Source organism: Leptodactylus fuscus, chromosome 9 (assembly GCF_031893055.1).
Source record: "Leptodactylus fuscus isolate aLepFus1 chromosome 9, aLepFus1.hap2, whole genome shotgun sequence".
Lineage (NCBI taxonomy): Eukaryota > Metazoa > Chordata > Amphibia > Anura > Leptodactylidae > Leptodactylus > Leptodactylus fuscus.
The window spans coordinates 89,809,813-89,825,365 of NC_134273.1; positions in this window are offsets into that span (position 1 = coordinate 89,809,813).

Genomic DNA, 15,553 nt, shown 5'->3' on the forward strand with positions numbered 1-15,553 from the left:
TATGTATATCTGTATACTCTTATATATTGTTAGGGCCACAAGACCCCCAGAGATTATGTTGTTGTAGTTTCAGATTAAATAACAGGCCTGGATAGACTATAGCCATCCTTTAGCCTGGAGAATCACAAAGACACAGATGGTGGTCGTGTATCAAAATGGATTCTGTTTAATGGTGGCTAAAGCAACAGTATATATCACATGGCATAGACAGAACAGGATTGGCTAGTATAATTAGCATAACATGATTGGTGGAGAAGTTTGTAACAATAGCCCTGATATATCTATTGGATATATCTATTGGATAAGAAACTGGAGAGAGGTCACCCCCCCCTGAGGGCTGAGTGGGGGTGTGAGTTGTAGAAGACACATGGCCTCAAAGTCTAAAATGGAGTCTGTGAGCTCATGGTATGGTGACCACATGATCTCACAAAATGGCAGCTAACAGCACATGTCTCAAATACAAAATGGAGGTTACACAAGCTGACATCCTCCACATTTCCCTCCTTGCACAATCAGTTAATTACCCCTCTCCACCCCCTTTATCTTAGAAAGGGTCTTTGATCTTTTCCTAACAATGCCCCTGGTCCCAGCCGATCTGTCTCCGATCTTTGTAAGATAGCATCACCCAATACACAGAGCATAGTGTCTACATAACCAGTCTGGCAAGTTCCAAACTGCTCATCTCTGGGGGAGGGAAATGGATGGATAGAACAATCTCAGCCCCCACCTCTATACATAATGTTTCATAAGATATTGTTAGCCCCCCACAATATGTATATCTGTATACTCTTATATATGTATATCTGTATATTCTTATGTGTTACAGGTGTTTCTCCCCTTTAATTGCACACGTTCCCCTTTGGACCCTTCCACTGTGGTTTTGCTACCTCTCTAGTTTGACCAGGGATGTACCAAGTCCTCTGATCACTGGGTGAGGGGGCAGAGACTATATGGAGTGCGCTCAGAGCCAAGAACCAGCTGTGCATGTCCTCTGCAGCCCCTGAGGGAGGAGAAGCCGCCCAGCAATCCAGATACAGCCCTGAGACAGGGAAGATATTACTGTCAGCCCCGCGGAGGGATAATGAGGGTCAACCTTTGGAAGAAGTTGTTGTCGGCCATCATAGTGGATTTCCCAACTCCTGTACAACTCCCGTCAGGAAGCCACAGATGTCAGGCCCTTCCAAACACCACATGGCTGAGGGTAAGAGAGGACCCCGCTCCATGTGCACCCCACTGACACTGAGGAGTCTGCAGCGCTGATATTCTAATAAGACGTCATCACTTTATAAGATGGGAGTTACCCTTTAGTGTCCCTTCCTTCTGCAGAGCCTCCTCCCTGCAGCATATCACACCTGCAGCCCCCGGGGTTATGACCTCTCCTGAGAGCAGATAAGGGGCAGAAAACATGAACTTCCCAGCAGGGCCTGAAATCAGAGGGGGGAGGGGGGACATGTAAACACTGGACGATGACATCACACCGGGGTATATATACAGGACACGCATAGAGGAGTCACATGGAGCTCAGGATGAAGACTACGACCCCCATCATCCTCCTCGCTGTCACTCTGCTCTTCATCCACAGTAATTGGATTATTATTCATTTCCTTCTTGTTACTTTGTTGCATTTTTGTGACTTTCTATAATGTTTATATAATATTTTGTATAAATTTGGTGAACATAGAATTTTAGTCTGAGCTGAGAGAGAGGCTGAATATATTGGGGCACTTACACCACTAAATAGCTGATCAGACAGAGGAGGAAGAGTCTGGGGGGTAATGGGGGTCGTAGTCTGTACAGTCTGTTGTGTCTGTGTAACTATGTGACACCTCTGTATCTCTGCATTCTCTCTGTAACTCTGTGACATCTCTGCATTCTCTCTGTATCTCTGTATTCATTGCATTCTCTGTATAACTCTGTGACATCTCTGCATTCTCTGTATAACTCTCTATAACTTTGTGACATCTCTGCATCTCTGCATTCTCTGTGACTCTGTGACATCTCTGTATTCTCTCTGTATCACTGTATCTCAGCATTCATTGCATTCTCTGTATAACTCTCTATAACTCTGTGACATCTCTGCATTCTCTCTGTATCTCTGCATTCTCTGTAACTCTGTGACATCTCTGCATTCATTGCATTCTCTGTATAACTCTCTGTGACTCTGTGACATCTCTGCATTCTCTCTGTATCTCTGCATTCATTGCATTCTCTATATAACTCTCTGTAACTCTGTGACATCTCTGTATCTCTGCATTCTCTGTATAACTCTGTGACATCTCTGCATTCTCTCTGTATCTCTGCATTCATTGTATTCTCTGTATAACTCTGTGACATCTCTGCATTCTCTCTGTATCTCTGCATTCATTGTATTCTCTGTATAACTCTGTGACATCTCTGCGTTCTCTCTGTATCTCTGTATCTCTGCATTCATTGCATTCTCTATATAACTCTCTGTAACTCTGTGACATCTCTGTATCTCTGTATTCTCTGTATAACTCTGTGACATCTCTGCATTCTCTCTGTATCTCTGCATTCATTGTATTCTCTGTATAACTCTGTGACATCTCTGTATCTCTGCATTCTCTGTATAACTCTGTGACATCTCTGCATTCTCTCTGTATCTCTGCATTCATTGCATTCTCTGTATAACTCTCTATAACTCTGTGACATCTCTGTATCTCTGCAGCTGATGCCTTGAGATGCCGGCAGAGCTCTTGCACCGGGTCACGTCAGTGCAGCAGAGGTATCACCGTCAACTGCAGAGCTGGAGCCGACTACTGCTTTGTCATGATGAAAGCCTACCCGACATGTAAGTCACCGGGACTCTCAGGTTACTAAGCAGGATCAAATAAAAACATCATAAAAGCCAAAAGACAAGGTGCGCCCTACCAGGAGAAGGGTCTGTGGCAGGTTGGGGGTAGTAGGAGGGTAAGAGGGGCAGAAGAGGCCACAACCAACAACAGCCGCTATGGTAACTCTATGGAACACTATTGTATCCTATGGATGACGAGGACTCTGAATCTGTCCTGCAGGGGGCGCTCCGCTCCTCCATCATCTCTTATAATGTAACAATTCTCACTATTTATCTCTCTTGTGATTCTCCTCCAGTTATGATGACTCGCGGATGCACCACAGATACAGATTGTCAGATCATGAAGGCCTTTGAACCGTCCACCGTCTGCTGCACCAAAGATCTGTGTAACTGAGGCCGCAACGACAACGGCAACAAGGAAACAACAACATGTCTGTCCATTAGGAAGAGGAACCGAAGCTTGGTCAAGTGGAGTCTGAATAATACATCTAATATAAATGCTCATATAATTCTTATTCTGTTAGTAAAATCCTTCAACTCTGCCTGTAATATAATAAATACATCATTTCTTATTCATTGATTTTGCTTTTATTTATCATGTCTTGTACACCAGTATTCTGGAGCTCCCCCTAGTGGTGACTGTATAATCTGTATGTAGTGAGCTCCTCCTAGTGGTGACTGTATAATCTGTATGTAGTATGCTCCCCATAGTGGTGACTGTATAATCTGTATGTAGTGAGCTCCCCCTAGTGGTGACTGTATAATCTGTATGTAGTGAGCTCCTCCTAGTGGTGACTGTATAATCTGTATGTAGTGAGCTCCCCCTAGTGGTGACTGTATAATCTGTATGTAGTGAGCTCCCCCTAGTGGTGACTGTATAATCTGTATGTAGTGAGCTCCCCCTAGTGGTGACTGTATAATCTGTATGTAGTGAGCTCCCCCTAGTGGTGACTGTATAATCTGTATGTAGTGAGCCCCCCCTAGTGGTGACTGTATAATCTGTATGTAGTGAGCTCCTCCTAGTGGTGACTGTATAATCTGTATGTAGTGAGCTCCTCCTAGTGGTGACTGTATAATCTGTATGTAGTGCGCTCCTCCTAGTGGTGACTGTATAATCTGTATGTAGTGAGCTCCTCCTAGTGGTGACTGTATAATCTGTATGTAGTGAGCTCCTCCTAGTGGTGACTGTATAATCTGTATGTAGTGAGCTCCTCCTAGTGGTGACTGTATAATCTGTATGTAGTGAGCTCCCCCTAGTGGTGACTGTATAATCTGTATGTAGTGAGCTCCCCCTAGTGGTGACTGTATAATCTGTATGTAGTGAGCTCCTCCTAGTGGTGACTGTATAATCTGTATGTAGTGAGCTCCTCCTAGCGGTGACTGTATAATCTGTATGTAGTGAGCTGCTCCTAGTGGTGACTGTATAATCTGTATGTAGTGAGCTCCCCCTAGTGGTGACTGTATAATCTGTATGTAGTGAGCTCCCCCTAGTGGTGACTGTATAATCTGTATGTAGTGAGCTCCCCCTAGTGGTGGCTGTATAATCTGTATTTAGTGAGCTCCTCCTAGTGCTGACTGTATAATCTGTATGTAGTGAGCTCCCCCTAGTGGTGAGTGTATAATCTATATGTAGTGAGCTCCCCCTAGTGGTGAGTGTATAATCTGTATGTAGTGAGCTCCTCCTAGTGGTGACTGTATAATCTGTATATAGTGAGCACCCCCTAGTGGTGACTGTATAATCTGTATGTAGTGAACTCCTCCTAGTGGTGACTGTATAATCTGTATATAGTGAGCACCCCCTAGTGGTGACTGTATAATCTGTATGTAGTGAGCTCCTCCTAGTGGTGACTGTATAATCTGTATGTAGTGAGCACCCCCTAGTGGTGACTGTATAATCTGTATGTAGTGAGCTCCCCCTAGTGGTGACTGTATAATCTGTATGTAGTGAGCTCCTCCTAGTGGTGACTGTATAATCTGTATGTCGTGAGCTCCCCCTAGTGGTGACTGTATAATCTGTATGTAGTGAGCTCCTCCTAGTGGTCAGTGTATAATCTGTATGTAGTGAGCTCCCCCTAGTGGTGACTGTATAATCTGTATGTAGTGAGCTCCTCCTAGTGGTGACTCTATAATCTGTATGTAGTGAGCTCCCCCTAGTGGTGACTGTATAATCTGTATGTAGTGAGCTCCCCCTAGTGGTGACTGTATAATCTGTATGTAGTGAGCTCCCCCTAGTGTTGACTGTATAATCTGTATGTAGTGAGCTCCCCCTAGTGGTGACTGTATAATCTGTATGTAGTGAGCTCCTCCTAGTGGTGACTGTATAATCTGTATGTAGTGAGCTCCCCCTAGTGGTGACTGTATATACTGTATGTAGTGAGCTCCCTCTAGTGGTGACTGTATAATCTGTATGTAGTGAGCTCCCCCTAGTGGTGACTGTATAATCTGTATGTAGTGAGCTCCCCCTAGTGGTGACTGTATAATCTGTATGTAGTGAGCTCCCCCTAGTGGTGACTGTATAATCTGTATGTAGTGAGCTCCCCCTAGTGGTGACTGTATAATCTGTATGTAGTGAGCTCCCTCTAGTGGTGACTGTATAATCTGTATGTAGTGAGCTCCCTCTAGTGGTGACTGTATAATCTGTATGTAGTGAGCTCCCCCTAGTGGTGACTGTATAATCTGTATGTAGTGAGCTCCTCCTAGTGGTGACTGTATAATCTGTATGTAGTGAGCTCCCCCTAGTGGTGACTGTATAATCTGTATGTAGTGAGCTCCTCCTAGTGATGACTGTATAATCTGTATGTAGTGAGCTCCTCCTAGTGGTGACTGTATAATCTGTATGTAGTGAGCTCCCTCTAGTGGTGACTGTATAATCTGTATGTAGTGAGCTCACCCTAGTGGTGACTGTATAATCTGTATGTAGTGAGCTCCCCCTAGTGGTGACTGTATAATCTGTATGTAGTGAGCTCCCCCTAGTGGTGACTGTATAATCTGTATGTAGTGAGCTCCCTCTAGTGGTGACTGTATAATCTGTATGTAGTGAGCTCCCTCTAGTGGTGACTGTATAATCTGTATGTAGTGAGCTCCCCCTAGTGCTGACTGTATAATCTGTATGTAGTGAGCTCCCCCTAGTGGTGACTGTATATACTGTATGTAGTGAGCTCCCTCTAGTGGTGACTGTATAATCTGTATGTAGTGAGCTCCTCCTAGTGATGACTGTATAATCTGTATGTAGTGAGCTCCTCCTAGTGGTGACTGTATAATCTGTATGTAGTGAGCTCCCTCTAGTGGTGACTGTATAATCTGTATGTAGTGAGCTCACCCTAGTGGTGACTGTATAATCTGTATGTAGTGAGCTCCCCCTAGTGGTGACTGTATATACTGTATGTAGTGAGCTCCCTCTAGTGGTGACAGTATAATCTGTATGTAGTGAGCTCGTCCTAGTGGTGACTGTATATACTGTATGTAGTGAGCTCCCTCTAGTGGTGACTGTATAATCTGTATGTAGTGAGCTCCCCCTAGTGCTGACTGTATAATCTGTATGTAGTGAGCTCCCCCTAGTGGTGACTGTATATACTGTATGTAGTGAGCTCCCTCTAGTGGTGACTGTATAATCTGTATGTAGTGAGCTCCCCCTAGTGGTGACTGTATAATCTGTATGTAGTGAGCTCCCCCTAGTGGTGACTGTATAATCTGTATGTAGTGAGCTCCCTCTAGTGGTGACTGTATAATCTGTATGTAGTGAGCTCCCTCTAGTGGTGACTGTATAATCTGTATGTAGTGAGCTCCTCCTAGTGGTGACTGTATAATCTGTATGTAGTGAGCTCCTCCTAGTGATGACTGTATAATCTGTATGTAGTGAGCTCCCTCTAGTGGTGACTGTATAATCTGTATGTAGTGAGCTCCCCCTAGTGGTGACTGTATAATCTGTATGTAGTGAGCTCCCTCTAGTGGTGACTGTATAATCTGTATGTAGTGAGCTCCCTCTAGTGGTGACTGTATAATCTGTATGTAGTGAGCTCCTCCTAGTGGTGACTGTATAATCTGTATGTAGTGAGCTCCTCCTAGTGGTGACTGTATAATCTGTATGTAGTGAGCTCCCTCTAGTGGTGACTGTATAATCTGTATGTAGTGAGCTCACCCTAGTGGTGACTGTATAATCTGTATGTAGTGAGCTCCCCCTAGTGGTGACTGTATAATCTGTATGTAGTGAGCTCCTCCTAGTGGCGACTGTATAATCTGTATGTAGTGAGCTCCCTCTAGTGGTGACTGTATAATCTGTATGTAGTGAGCTCCCCCTAGTGGTGACTGTATAATCTGTATGTAGTGAGCTCCTCCTAGTGGTGACTGTATAATCTGTATGTAGTGAGCTCCTCCTAGTGGTGACTGTATAATCTGTATGTAGTGAGCTCCCCCTAGTGGTGACTGTATAATCTGTATGTAGTGAGCTCCCCCTAGTGGTGACTGTATAATCTGTATGTAGTGAGCTCCCCCTAGTGGTGGCTGTATAATAAATAAAGAAATGATGTACTTTTATATTATAGAGAAAATTGAAGGATTTTATTAACAGAGTAAGAATTATATGAGGATTTATATTAGATGTATTATTCAGACTCCACTTGACCAAGCTTCGGTTCCTCTTCCTAATGGACAGACATGTTGTTGTTTCCTTGTTGCCGTTGTCGTTGCGGCCTCAGTTACACAGGTCTGTGTTGCAGCAGACGGTGGACGGTTCATAGGCCTTCATGATCTGACAATCTCTATCTGTGATGCATCCGCGAGTCATCATAACTGGAGCAGAATCACAAGAGAGATACATAGTGAGAATTGTTACATTATAAGAGATGATGGAGGAGCGGAGCGCCCCCTGCAGGACAGATTCAGAGTCCTCGTCATCCATAGGATATAATGGTAATCTATAGATTCTGGAAACTACACTTTTGTTGGTTGCTGCCTGTTCTGCCCCTTTTACCCTACTACTACCCCAACCTGCCACAGACCAGTGCTGTCCCCTCCCCTTCTCCTGGCGCCCCTGGAGTTTTGGGGTTTATAATGTTTTTATTTAATCCTGCTCAGTAAATCTGAGAGTCCCGGTGACTTACACAAAGGTTCGGTTTTCATCAAGAAAAAGCAGTAGTCGGCTCCAGTTGTGCAGGTGACTTCAACACTGCTGCATGAATTTGGCCGGGTGCACGAGCCCCGCCGGCATCTCAAGGCATCAGCTGCAGAGATATCACAGAGTTACAGAGATACAGAGAGATACAGAGAGAATACAGAGAGAATACAGAGATACAGAGAGAATACAGAGAGAATATAGAGAGAATACAGAGAGAATACAGAGAGAATACAGAGATACAGAGAGAATACAGAGATACAGAGAGAATACAGAGAGAATACAGAGATACAGAGAGAATACAGAGAGAATACAGAGAGAATACAGAGAATACAGAGAATACAGAGAGAATACAGAGAGAATACAGAGAGAATACAGAGATACAGAGAGAATACAGAGAGAATACAGAGAATACAGAGAATACAGAGAGAATACAGAGAGAATACAGAGAGAATACAGAGAGAATACAGAGATACAGAGAGAATACAGAGAGAATACAGAGAGAATACAGAGAAACAGAGATACAGAGATACAGAGAGAATACAGAGACTACAGAGAGAATACAGAGATACAGAGAGAATACAGAGAGAATACAGAGAGAATACAGAGAGAATACAGAGATACAGAGAGAATACAGAGATACAGAGAGAATACAGAGATACAGAGAGAATACAGAGAGAATACAGAGAGAATACAGAGAGAATACAGAGATACAGAGAGAATACAGAGAGAATACAGAGATACAGAGAGAATACAGAGAGAATACAGAGAGAATACAGAGAGAATACAGAGATACAGAGAGAATACAGAGAGAATACAGAGAGAATACAGAGAGAATACAGAGATACAGAGAGAATACAGAGATGCAGAGAGAATACAGAGAGAATACAGAGATACAGAGAGAATACAGAGAGAATACAGAGATACAGAGAGAATACAGAGAGAATACAGAGAAACAGAGATACAGAGAGAATACAGAGAGAATACAGAGAGAATACAGAGAAACAGAGATACAGAGAGAATACAGAGAGAATACAGAGAGAATACAGAGATACAGAGAGAATACAGAGAGAATACAGAGAAACAGAGATACAGAGATACAGAGAGAATACAGAGAATACAGAGAGAATACAGAGATACAGAGAGAATACAGAGAGAATACAGAGAGAATACAGAGAAACAGAGATACAGAGATACAGAGAGAATACAGAGAATACAGAGAGAATACAGAGATACAGAGAGAATACAGAGAGAATACAGAGAGAATACAGAGAGAATACAGAGAAACAGAGATACAGAGAGAATACAGAGAGAATACAGAGAGAATACAGAGAAACAGAGATACAGAGATACAGAGAGAATACAGAGAATACAGAGAGAATACAGAGATACAGAGAGAATACAGAGAGAATACAGAGAGAATACAGAGAGAATACAGAGAAACAGAGATACAGAGAGAATACAGAGAAACAGAGATACAGAGAGAATACAGAGATACAGAGATACAGAGAGAATACAGAGATACAGAGATACAGAGAGAATACAGAGAGAATACAGAGATACAGAGAGAATACAGAGAGAATACAGAGATACAGAGATGTCACAGAGATACTACAGACTGTAGACGGCTACGACCCCCATTACCCTCTATAGTGTCCGGGCTCTTCCTCTTCTCCCTCCGTCTGTCGGGTGTAAATGTCCCAATTTATTAAGACATTTCTCAGCTCGGACTAAGATTTCATGTTCAGTAGTTAATTAGTTAAATCTGTTTCTGAAAAAGCTGGGTGACAACCAACATAGCAACTGTAATCACCCACAAAGGCGATGGCACAATTGTACAGCACAGGGAGACTGTCAGGAGTCTGGGAAAGCTGAATGTCATCCTTATTGGACAATACACCAATGGTCACCCATCTATTCCAGAAACAGATATCACTAAGAAATGATCGATCAGAGTCTGAACTGCGGCGTCCATTACTCTACGTCACATACAGGAGGGGGAGGGGGGGATTCACCAAATGTATACAAAATATTATATTATATATACACGTTATAGAAAGTCAGAACAATGCAACAAAGTAACAAGAAGGAAATGAATAATAATGTAATTACTGCAGCTGAAGAGCAGAGTGACAGCGAGGAGGAGGAGGAGGATGGGGGTCGTAGTCTTCATCCTGAGCTCTATGTGACTCCTCTATGTGTGTCCTGTATATATACCCCGGTGTGATGTCATCGTCCAGTGTGTACACCCCATCCCCCACTGTATACCCTGAACTTTCTGGATTTCAAACTGTGTTGAGAAGTGTTTTGGTGATGGGTGGGAGTAGCGGCGCCCCTCAAAGGATACGGGAGGTTTAACAAATACAATATTAGCATCACAGCTATTGCGCCATGTCAGTCACATCTAGTGGCCGCTGGGTATCAGATGCTGGAGAGTAAAGGGTTACTCCGCTGCTATAAAGTGACGATGGATTACTATAAAATCTGGTGCTGAGGGAGGGCCCAAAGGTCAGACCCCCCCCCCCCACAATGAGGGGCCACAGTCACTGATTTCCCTGCACACTGTTTCCTGCAGTTTTTGGTGCAGCTTTCTGGCTCCTCCCCTTGGTCTCTTAGGCTCCTCCCCCTTAGACTTTGAGGCTCCTCCCCCTCACTGCTGGTTTACCACATTATAGTTGAGAATCCAAACAAGCAGCGATGCAGTGTAAAGCAAGAAGGAGATAATCAGAAGTCTTCCCTAATGTAGCACAGGGTACGACAAGGGGCATTATATTGTGTGGGGGCCACAAGGGGGCATTATACTGTGTGGGAGCCACAAGGGGGAATTATACTGTGTGGGGGGCATTATACTCTGTGGGAGCAACAAGGGGGCATTATACTGTGTGGGGGCCACAAGGGGGAATTATACTGTGTGGGGGGCATTATACTGTGTGGGGGCCACAAGGGGGCATTATACTGTGTGTGGGGCATTATACTGTGTGGGGGCCACAAGGGGGCATTATACTGTGTGGGGGCCACAAGGGGGAATTATACTGTGTGGGGGCCACAAGGGGGCATTATACTGTGTGGGGGCCACAAGGGGGAATTATACTGTGTGTGGGCCACAAGGGGGCATTATACTGTGTGGGGGCCACAAGGGGGCATTATACTGTGTGTGGGCCACAAGGGGGAATTATACTGTGTGTGGGCCACAAGGGGGCATTATACTGTGTGGGGGCCACAAGAGTGAATTATACTGTGTGGGGGGCATTATACTGTGTGGGGGCCACAAGGGGGAATTATACTGTGTGGGGGCCACAAGGGGGCATTATACTGTGTGGGGGCCACAAGGGGGCATTATACTCTGGGAATGGGCAGGGCTGAAGGCTTCTTGCATGGGGTGTGAAATGTAGACTTGCTGCGTTGCACATTTTGACCCTCTTTCAGTTCCTTAGGGTGCATTCACACTAGTGATACGCTGCCTGATTCTGAACGTAAAACATGTTCAGAATCAGTGGCGTATAAAGCAGATCCCATTCATTTCTATGGCAGCCGGCATACGAGCGCTCCCCATAGAAATGAATGGGCTGCTTTTTTCTCTACGAGCGCTCCCATTGAAGTGAATGGTAAGTGCCTGCGTGTATGGCTCGGAATGAGCTGAGCGCCGGGCCCCTTCACACGGCGAGCCGTACACGCATGGAATCTGTCACTATGACGTCACTACATAAACACTCACGTATGTTGATCTCTGCTATAGGCTATCATGTATCACTATACTGCATTGCTGGATTACATTTTTGTTACATATTTACACATTTTTTCATCTACCATGTATGTTCTTTGACAGGTAACATTGCTCCCCTTATATCTATATGTTATCACCTAAAAAAAATTTTGCCTTTTTTTAGTTGTTTTTTTCGTATTTATCCTAGTATGTGACCGCACACATGTGACATCCTAGTAGGTGACTGCACTCTGTGACATCCTGGCAGGTGACCGCTCTCATGTGAGCGCTGCTTATCATTGTTGTTACTTGATGTTTCCCTTCCATGAGATGAAAGAAATTTTTTGAGAGAAGTCCTCAGTAGTTGATACCTTTTTTAATGGCTAACTCAAAAAGTTTTTTGATGACATATCGAGCTTTCAAGACTCTATAGAGGTCCCTTCATCAGGATGGTATAACACAATTTCTGAAGGTAGGCATATATATACAGAGAAATGGAGTGTTAGATGCAAAATAGATGGAGAACAGAACACCATGTAAATAAACATATCTATCAGTTCCCAGGGAAGTTCTCTGGGTTTGTGGCTTCTTTGATCAGTGACGTGGTGTCTAGTGGTTGTAAAACGTCATAAAACATCATCAGGGCCACCAGGATACCAAGATCAGAGTTATTAAAATACAAAACCAAACAGGAGAACAATCGGGTGCCCCTGGTTGTCACATATAACCCCCACCTGGAGACGCTGAGAGGAATCACACGCAAATTACATCCACTACTGCAAAAAGACAACCATCTAAAATCCATATCTCCAGACCCCCCTCTCCTGTGCTACAGACAGCCACCAAACCTCAGGAATATGATCATTAGCAGCTCACTGTCACCTCCAACTAACACAAGAACATTCCCATGTGGAAACAACACAGCGCTGCTCCAGTGGCCTCCCCAAACCACCACTCGGTGATAAGCCAGTACAGGACAGCTTGTCCTGGACTGGCTTAGGTTAGCAAAAATGCCGCCCTCCCTGAGGCCCTGGCATAGTGCCGCCTGAAGCGCTCGCTTCAGGTTGCCTCATGGGAGGTGCGGCACTGAAACAACAGGTGCAAAACCTGCCCCCACATACTGACCACGGACAAAATAAAGATCCCGAACTCTGATCGACACTACAAGATCCCAGGTAACTTCACCTGCAGCCACCTAATGTAGTGTATGTGATATTGTGTACTAAGTGTCCTGGGGCCTGTATGTAGGTGAGACAGGACAGTCACTGAGGATGAGGAGGAACTCACACAGACATACGATTAGAGAGCAGAGACTGGACCTCCCGGTGCCAAAACACTTCTGCAATGAAAATCATAACATGACCCCGGATATGAAGATCCCGGTACTAAGAGGGAATTTCAGAAACAGAAAGGATCGCCGCATATGGGAGATTAAACTTATGGCGAACTTTGACACGCTCCAAAGGGGGTTAAACCAGGCTCAGGGTTTTATGACGTTTTACAACCACTAGACAACATATCACTGATCAAAGAAGCCATAAACCCAGAGAACTTCCCTGGGAACTGATAGATATGTTTATTTACATGGTGTTCTGTTCTCCATCTATTTTGCATCTAACACTCCATTTCTCTGTGTATATATATGCCTACCTTCAGAAATTGTGTTATACCATCCTGATGAAGGGACCTCTATAGAGTCTTGAAAGCTCGATATGTCATCAAAAAACTTTTTGAGTTAGCCATTAAAAAAGGTATCAACTCAGGGGCAGATGGAGGGGGGAGAACAGCATGACACTGGGGCAGATGGAGTGGGGAGAACGGCATGACACTGGGGCAAATGAAGGGGGGGGGGAGAACAGCATGACACTGGGGCAGATGGAGTGGGGAGAACGGCATGACACTGGGGCAAATGAAGGGGGGGGGAGAACAGCATGACACTGGGGCAAATGAAGGGGGGGAGAACAGCATGACACTGGGGCAAATGAAGGGGGGGAGAACAGCATGACACTGGGGCAAATGAAGGGGAGAGTACAGCATGACACTGGGGCAAATGAAGGGGGGGGAGAACAGCATGACACTGGGGCAGATGAAGGGGGGAGAACGGCATGACACTGGGGCAGATGAAGGGGGGAGAACGGCATGACACTTGGGCAGATGGAGGGGAGAATGGCATGACACTGGGGCAAATGAAGGGGGTGGAACGGCATGACACGGAAGCAGATGAAGGGGGGGATGGCATGACACTGAGGCAGATGGAGGGGGGAGAATGGCATGACACTGGGGCAGAGACGGGGGGAAATTAAACTGTGGGCAGATAAAGGGGGAGAATGGCATGAAACTGGGGACAGAGATAGAGGGGGGGACATGAAACTAGGGGTAGATGAAGGGTGTATATGAAAATGGGGGAGAGATGGAGGGGGGGACATATAATTTACGGGTGACTGTAGGAGGATTATACTGTGTGGAATCACATGAAAATTGAATGAGAATGGGTGGAGTCAACATAAAAGTGGGCGGGGCCTAATTTGCTGCGGCGCGCTGAGCGCGCCGCACGTTTTGTTCCCTCTATCTAGTTTTCAACAGTTGGGAAGTACAGGTTAGAAGTGCGAGACCCCCCCAGTAAGTAGGGCCCCGCCAAAGTCAATTGCCCAGGGCCCCGCAAACCCTGGATCCGCCACTGTATCAACTACTGAGGACTTCTCTCAAAAAATTTCTTTCATTTCATATCCACGGTACAAGGATATATATTTTTTCTTTTCCATGAGATGATGACACTTAATATGAGGTGGAGAAATCTGATTTGAGATATTTTCTCTCTCACTTGTTATAAAGTTTTTTTTATAATATATGAATAGTGAGGTGGTGACAGGCAGAGTGCTGGGGTCCCACTATATCTCCCCCAGGTCTCTGACATATGTGTGGTCTGGAGAAGATCTGGAGGAGCCTCAGCACTGGGGCAGATCTGGAGGAGCCTCAGCACAGGGGCAGATCTGGAGGAGCCTCAGCACAGGGGCAGATCTGGAGGAGCCTCAGCACAGGGGCAGATCTGGAGGAGCCTCAGCACAGGGGAAGATCTGGAGGAGCCTCAGCACAGGGGCAGATCTGGAGTAGCCTCAGCACAGGGGCAGATCTGGAGGAGCCTTAGCACAGGGGCAGATCTGGAGAAGCCTCAGCACAGGCAGATCTGGAGCAGCCTCAGCACAGGGGCAGATCTGGAGCAGCCTCAGCACAGGGGCAGATCTGGAGGAGCCTCAGCACAGGGGCAGATCTGGAGTAGCCTCAGCACAGGGGCAGATCTGGAGGAGCCTCAGCACAGGGGCAGATCTGGAGGAGCCTCAGCACAGGGGCAGATCTGGAGGAGCCTCAGCACAGGGGCAGATCTGGAGGAGCCTCAGCACAGGGGCAGATCTGGAGTAGCCTCAGCACAGGGGCAGATCTGGAGGAGCCTCAGCACAGGGGAAGATCTGGAGCAGCCTCAGCACAAGCAGATCTGGAGCAGCCTCAGCACAGGGGCAGATCTGGAGGAGCCTCAGCACAGGGGCAGATCTGGAGGAGCCTCAACACAGGAGCAGATCTGGAGGAGCCTCAGCACAGGGGCAGATCTGGAGGAGCCTCAGCACAGGGGCAGTTCTGGAGGAGCCTCAGCATAGGGGCAGTTCTGGAGGAGCCTCAGCACAGGGGCAGATCTGGAGCAGCCTCAGCACAGGGGCAGATCTGGAGGAGCCTCAGCACAGGGGCAGATCTGGAGGAGCCTCAGCACAGGGGCAGATCTGGAGGAGACTCAACACAGGAGGAGACTCAACACAGGAGCAGATCTGGAGGAGCCTCAGCACAGGGGCAGATCTGGAGGAGCCTCAGCACAGGGGCAGATCTGGAGGAGCCTCAGCACAGGGGCAGATCTGGAGGAGCCTCAGCACAGGGGCAGATC